This window comes from Hemicordylus capensis, chromosome 5, assembly GCF_027244095.1.
Source record: "Hemicordylus capensis ecotype Gifberg chromosome 5, rHemCap1.1.pri, whole genome shotgun sequence".
Taxonomy (NCBI): domain Eukaryota; kingdom Metazoa; phylum Chordata; class Lepidosauria; order Squamata; family Cordylidae; genus Hemicordylus; species Hemicordylus capensis.
In genome coordinates, this window is record NC_069661.1 from 133,058,036 (window position 1) to 133,064,035 (window position 6,000).

Below are 6,000 nucleotides of genomic sequence, written 5' to 3' on the forward strand. Positions count from 1 at the left end.
ATTTGGGGTGGTGGTGTCTCTTGTCGCATAGTTGTTGTCTGCAAATGGTAAGACAGATTTGAGGTTTGAATTTTATGATTAATAGAATGTTCAGGGTTTATAACAGTAGAATGCTGAAACGATTTCCTCATTTTAACAATACTGGCACTAAGACAACATGCTTTTTTTTTTTTTTAACACCAGCGATGTCCCACAGCAGTTTTCTAATACTTTTCATACTCCTTTCACTGACACTGAAGTTTAATATTGTCACCAGTGTTTTAAAATATAAAGGTAAACTATTGTACAGTCTTTTAAGAGAGATGTGTTCCTATTTTTAAAGCAATAACAGAACAAATAGTAACATTTTGCTCTTAGGCATCACACACAATGGGTTTTAAAACATTTCAGAAGATTTTATACTAAAGAGCTACCACAATTAGAATTATTTGGCAATTCCAACCAGTACAATCAACCAATGATTTTGGCTGTCACTTTGGCCAAAGGAGGGCAGTGTTTTGAATGCCTGTGACCCAGCAAAAAGCTTCTATTGGTATCCAGCCAGCCATTAAACCCCTCCTCAAAAATTTGTGGTTAGGAAAACATAACATGATAAACCTTTCCCTGCTGGAAATTACAGTGCTTGTAGCATTATACTGTTTTACTGCCTAATTGAATGTTAAACTTACTATACTAAGGTATTTTACTGGCTCTCCTTTCTCTATGTCTGTACTGTACTAACAAACTATTATTAAACCATGGTTTCTGATCTGACAGATTAAAACACCAAGAATGAGGAAATCGAACGGTATGCAAAATCAACAGGGGAAGTTAGTACAAATATCAGTATAATTATGCTTTTATTGAGTAGAGTTCATTCTTTTAAAAGTTCAGTAATCAAAGACCTTAGAAGTTGAGACAGAGCCGGAAATGGTGATTAATCTTTTGACTACTTTTAGAATTTGTATTTCAAGTAATTCAAAAAGAGCTGCTGCAACTTTAATGTCAGAGTGCTATTAGAATTTGCTCTCTAGCAAACATGTCAAAATTTAGTGTGCAAGGAACCGTACACAACTACAAATTGACCAGTATATAAAAAATCAGATTTTATGTGTTTCATCTTGTAATAGTAATTTCAGGGAATTATATTAGATGATGATGATGGTGATGGTGATGACGACGACGATGCTTTTATATCCCTCCTCAATAACTAAGAGACCCCCCAAGGTGACTTACAATCATTAAATTTACAATACAATGTCAAACATCTCTTTCTCTCTCCCCCCGCCCCATTTAATGCTTTAGTTTCGAGGTGGTGACCAGGAATAAGACTGCTGTGGTTGTGGTTCCTCAGCCTTTGAACACTCTCCTGAGCGAGTCTTGCCTGGCACAGAGGATGTGTTTTCAGCAGCAAATCAAGTACTTTTTGTTTGCCCATGCCTTTTAGATGAAGCTTTCTGATTTTTCTGTTTTGATTTTGTAATAATGTTGCCTGCTCTTTGTCTGCTGTACTGTTTTATAATTGTATTGTTTTATTTGAATTTTTGTGCCAATCCTCCTGGGCACCCACTGCCCCGGCAGCCTAGATTTCCCCCTCTTTCCTCTTCCTTCTTCCTGAAAACCCTCAGAGGATATCCAGGAAGGGAGTTGCATTCACCCTGCCATCCTCCACTGGTCCTTGCTGCCAGTCAGCTGTTCCCATGATGATCCCCAGAGGCACTGTCTCTAACTCCCTTCCGTCTCTCAGCAGCCCTCATGCTTGGTGGCCTCCTCACTAAATAACCCAGTGCAGCTCTGACAAGCTTCAAAATCTGGGCTAAGCCACATCCCTTCCTGTTCCTCACTTCTGGTTTCCCTTCTCAGCCTGTGGCTCACTCTCTCTAGCTGGCCTTCTGTCACTCCCTGGTACTTGACTGGCCTGAGGCACGGCTTCTCTGCTGCCACCTCCAGGCCTCCCTGGACAGCCCAGCCTCGCTGGACATGCCTGTTTTCAGGTGAAGAGGAAGGGCACTCTCTGCGACATCGCCACCACCCGCCACCTGGTAAGCACTTAGAGCCGGGAGGCACAGTGTCCTGACATTTTATATGTGATTGTTTTACAATTGTTATAAACCATGATGGGAATCTATTTGGACTTGATGTAAATAGTCTGTTTAAAAAAAAAAAAATCTCACTATATGAAGGTTGGCTTTCAGAGCAACCCTATGGGCCTACTGAGCTGACACATAACAACAGCTTCATAATGTGCAATAGTTGTGATTCTGTGCACTCCTAGGAGCCAGGAGTGACCCTTCCACTGAAATACCTGTGTGTGTGTGTGTGTGTGTGTGTGTGTGTGTGTGTGTGTGTGTGTGTGAAAATGGCCTTCTACCCCTTACTTTTGTAAAAAATGGAAGTGAATTAGGGTGTACACAAGGAAGGTGGCATTTGGCACCCTGCCAGCCACACACAGGTCTTGAGCCACCACTGCAAGGAGCAAAGTTGACAGCAACGTTATAGAGAACACAACAATGGACAGATATCCCCATATTGTCCATGGAAACGCCACCATTTGTGACACAACCTACTGATGATTCCATCCACACAGCAGCAATGTATTGAATGAACCAGTCCATTCACAGCCACTGCAGAAATCCTCATGATAGCACTCTACAACACTAAAGATGCAGCACAGAAGACACAAACACACAGAAAGCCATCAGCAATGTGCCTCACTGCGGGGCAATCAACACGGGCCCAGTGATTAACACACTCCAGAGATCCAGAGTTGTAGGGACACCTCAACGGTGTAGTTTGTGATGATGTCATCCACCCCAATCCAATATGGCAGGCGCACAAACTTTTGAGGCGCAAGTGGGCTAACTTGTGAACTACCTACCGATTTGAACCAAATTTGCTACAGCTGGAGGGACACATAGGGATGCCCTAATGGCGAGGTTTGTGATGATGTCATCCACTCCCATTCAAGATGGTGGTCACTTGAACATCTGAGGTGCAAACCGGCTAATTTGTGGACTGTCTAACCCATTTGAACCCAATTGGGTACAGTTGCAATGAGTGACACACAGGGACACCTCAATGGCATAGTTTGTGAGATGTCATCCACATTGATTCAAGATGGCGGACGGGTAAACTTTTGAAGTGCAAGTGGGCTAATTTGTGAACGGCTTAACTAATTTGAACCAAATTTGCTGCACCTGTAGGGACACATACGGACACCTCGATGGCATAGTTTGTGATGTCATCTACCCCAATCCAAGATGATGGACGCATGCACGTTTGAGGTGCAGGTGGTCTAACTTGTGGACTGTCTAACCAATTTGAACTACATTAGGTACAGTTGTAGTGAGTGACACACAGGGACTAGGGATATGCACTGAAGCACTTTTGAGGTGCAGGTGGGCTAACGTGGACAGTCTAACTGATTTGAACCAAATTTACTACAGCTGTATGGACACATAGGAATGCCCCAATGGTGAAGTTTGTGATGATGTCATCCACCTCAATCCAAGATGGTGGATGTGTGAACTTTTGAGGTGCAAGTGCGCTAACTTGAGGAATATCCAACCAATTTGAACCAAATTTGGTACAGTTGTAGTGAGTACCACCTTAATGGAGTTGTTTATAATGAAGTAATCCACCCTGATCCAAGATGGCAGATGCATGAACATTTGAGATTCAAGAGATCTAACTTGTGGACCTCAATTTGAACCAAAGATATTCCAGTTGTAGAGACTGTGAAAGGAAAGTAGGCTGATAAATTCTTACTAGAACAACTTGTTATTTTCTTGAATGCACTAAGATTTATGCTTCCTTTGTGCATTCCTTTTCTAGAAACAAAATGGCAGCTGGCAGCACCCAGAAGAGGAGCAGTGTTTGAAGTGCTGCTGCTACTGCTGTCCTCAAAGTGGAAAAAATGCCATCCTGCCTCTGCTGATAAGTTACTCCTCCATCCTCACAACTATTTGGGATACTTTTGGAAGTCCCCCTTGAAAGTATCAGACTTCTCCACCCCTCAAAAGGCAAACAGCACAGTGAACGTTGCTGACAATGCTGGGGGGGGTCATGTTTGGGGGCCCAACGTTAGTCTGCATCACTTGAGAAAAACGGTTTTGGCTCATTGTAGGACTATCTAATGTAAAGTAAAGTGTGCCATCAAGTCGATTTTGACTCCTGGCGCCCACAGAGCCCTGTGGTTTTCTTTGGTAGAATACAAGAGGCGTTTACCATTGCCTCCTCCCGCGCAGTATGAGATGATGCCTTTCAGCAGTTTCCTATATCGCTGCTGCCCAATATAGGTGTTTTCCCATAATCTGGGAAACATACCAGCGGGGATTCGAACCGGCAACCTTCTGCTTGTTATCATGCATTTCCCCACTGCACTAGAAAGAGCCAAAAGACTATTTCCTTGTGGAAAGGGCAGATCAATCACATAAATGCAAAATTAGTGAGGTATTTAAAATGCTGTTCTGAAGCTTATCATTTTATTCTGAACTAATACAAACTTGAACACATTTCTATCTTGTGCACAATTAAGGATGGGAGGAAACAATAAGATAGATATATGGAAAAATAATTGCAATGTGGCTCATTTGACACACAGCCGTATAATACAATGTTTCAGTGAATCAGACATTAGGTGTTCCTTGGCTATAATTCTTCGTACCCCAATCAATCTGCTCCCCATTTTCCTTCTCTTTCTATGCTATTCCTGAAACATTAAGGACAGCTTTGGGGGCATTACAGAAGTGGATTGGAATGGAAGGAATTCCCTCATACCAAGAAGAGAACTGATCGGCTTAAGAAATCTCCTAGTCTATATACCCTTCTTCTACAAATCAGAAAGCAAACCAGTCAGTATAGTGGTTATTTGGATAAGGACTGGGAAACTCAGTTTCAAATCTCCCCTCAGCCATGAAGTTTACTGGGTAATATTGGACGACTTTTTGTCTCTCAGCCCAGTCTAGCTCACAGGATTGTTGTGAGGAGGACAGCATGGGGGCGGGGCAAAGTTGCACATTGACTTGGAGTAATCTGTGGCAGTTCCTACCTTTCTCAGCTTAACCTGTCTAACAAGGCTGTTTTGAGCAAAATGAGATATCCCCACTTGCGTAACCCCAAGCTATTTGAGAAAGAATGGTACACAAATCCCATATTTGAAAGAAATGTAGATATGAAATGCATTTTAAATATTGTTTTTGTTTTTGTTTTAAATAAAAATTGGACATTGATAGCAGGGAAGGGAAGAATAATGAGACAGAGATTTGAAGGGGTGACAAGAGGCTGTGGGGGTGGGGTGGGGTTAGTTAGGAAGAAAGGGACAAAGGCAAGGGAGGTCTGTGTGTGTGTAGACAAGTTATGCAATCCCATCAGTAGGGATGTGGAAAAGAGAATGCAGATTAATTTAGTAGACTTGCTAGAATATTGGTCTGGGGAAAGTGTGTATGGCTTGGGGAGGAGGGGGGAGAAGATGTGTAACTGAGAATCAGTCTTGTCTGTCTGTGTTTGTCACTTTTTTCAATTCAGGGTGTGGTAAACACCAGTAGAGGTGCTCTTACCACTTCTGGGCCGAAGTCCAGGGCCTCCACAGACCCTGGGGGCCCCCAATCCTCTTTAGTCTGTCCTGGGTGGTGTGGTCACCAGGCCGAGCATGATGATACTTAATTTGCAGGGGAGGGGGCCTCCAAAGGCCTTTAGGTTGAGGCTCCAAAATTACCTAGGTGCACCTCTGAGCACCACTACTCAGTTCTTCATTCTCTTCCTGGGCTTTTCGGTGCCCAGCCCAGTTGTTAGCTTTCTCCTCCTCTGACTCCCGCTCGGCACTTAATCAATACTTTTTTTTTTTAAGGCTATAGTTCTGAGAACTTTCAACACTATGAAGATTTCAAGTATGAACCAAGCTCAGACACTAGACAACGAGATTAAAACAATCTGGTGGTACTGCTGAAGACAAGTAAAATGGTCTCAGTGGTGCCAAACTCAGCAACCAAACCACGGGAAAGGAAGCCAGAGCAGCAAGGC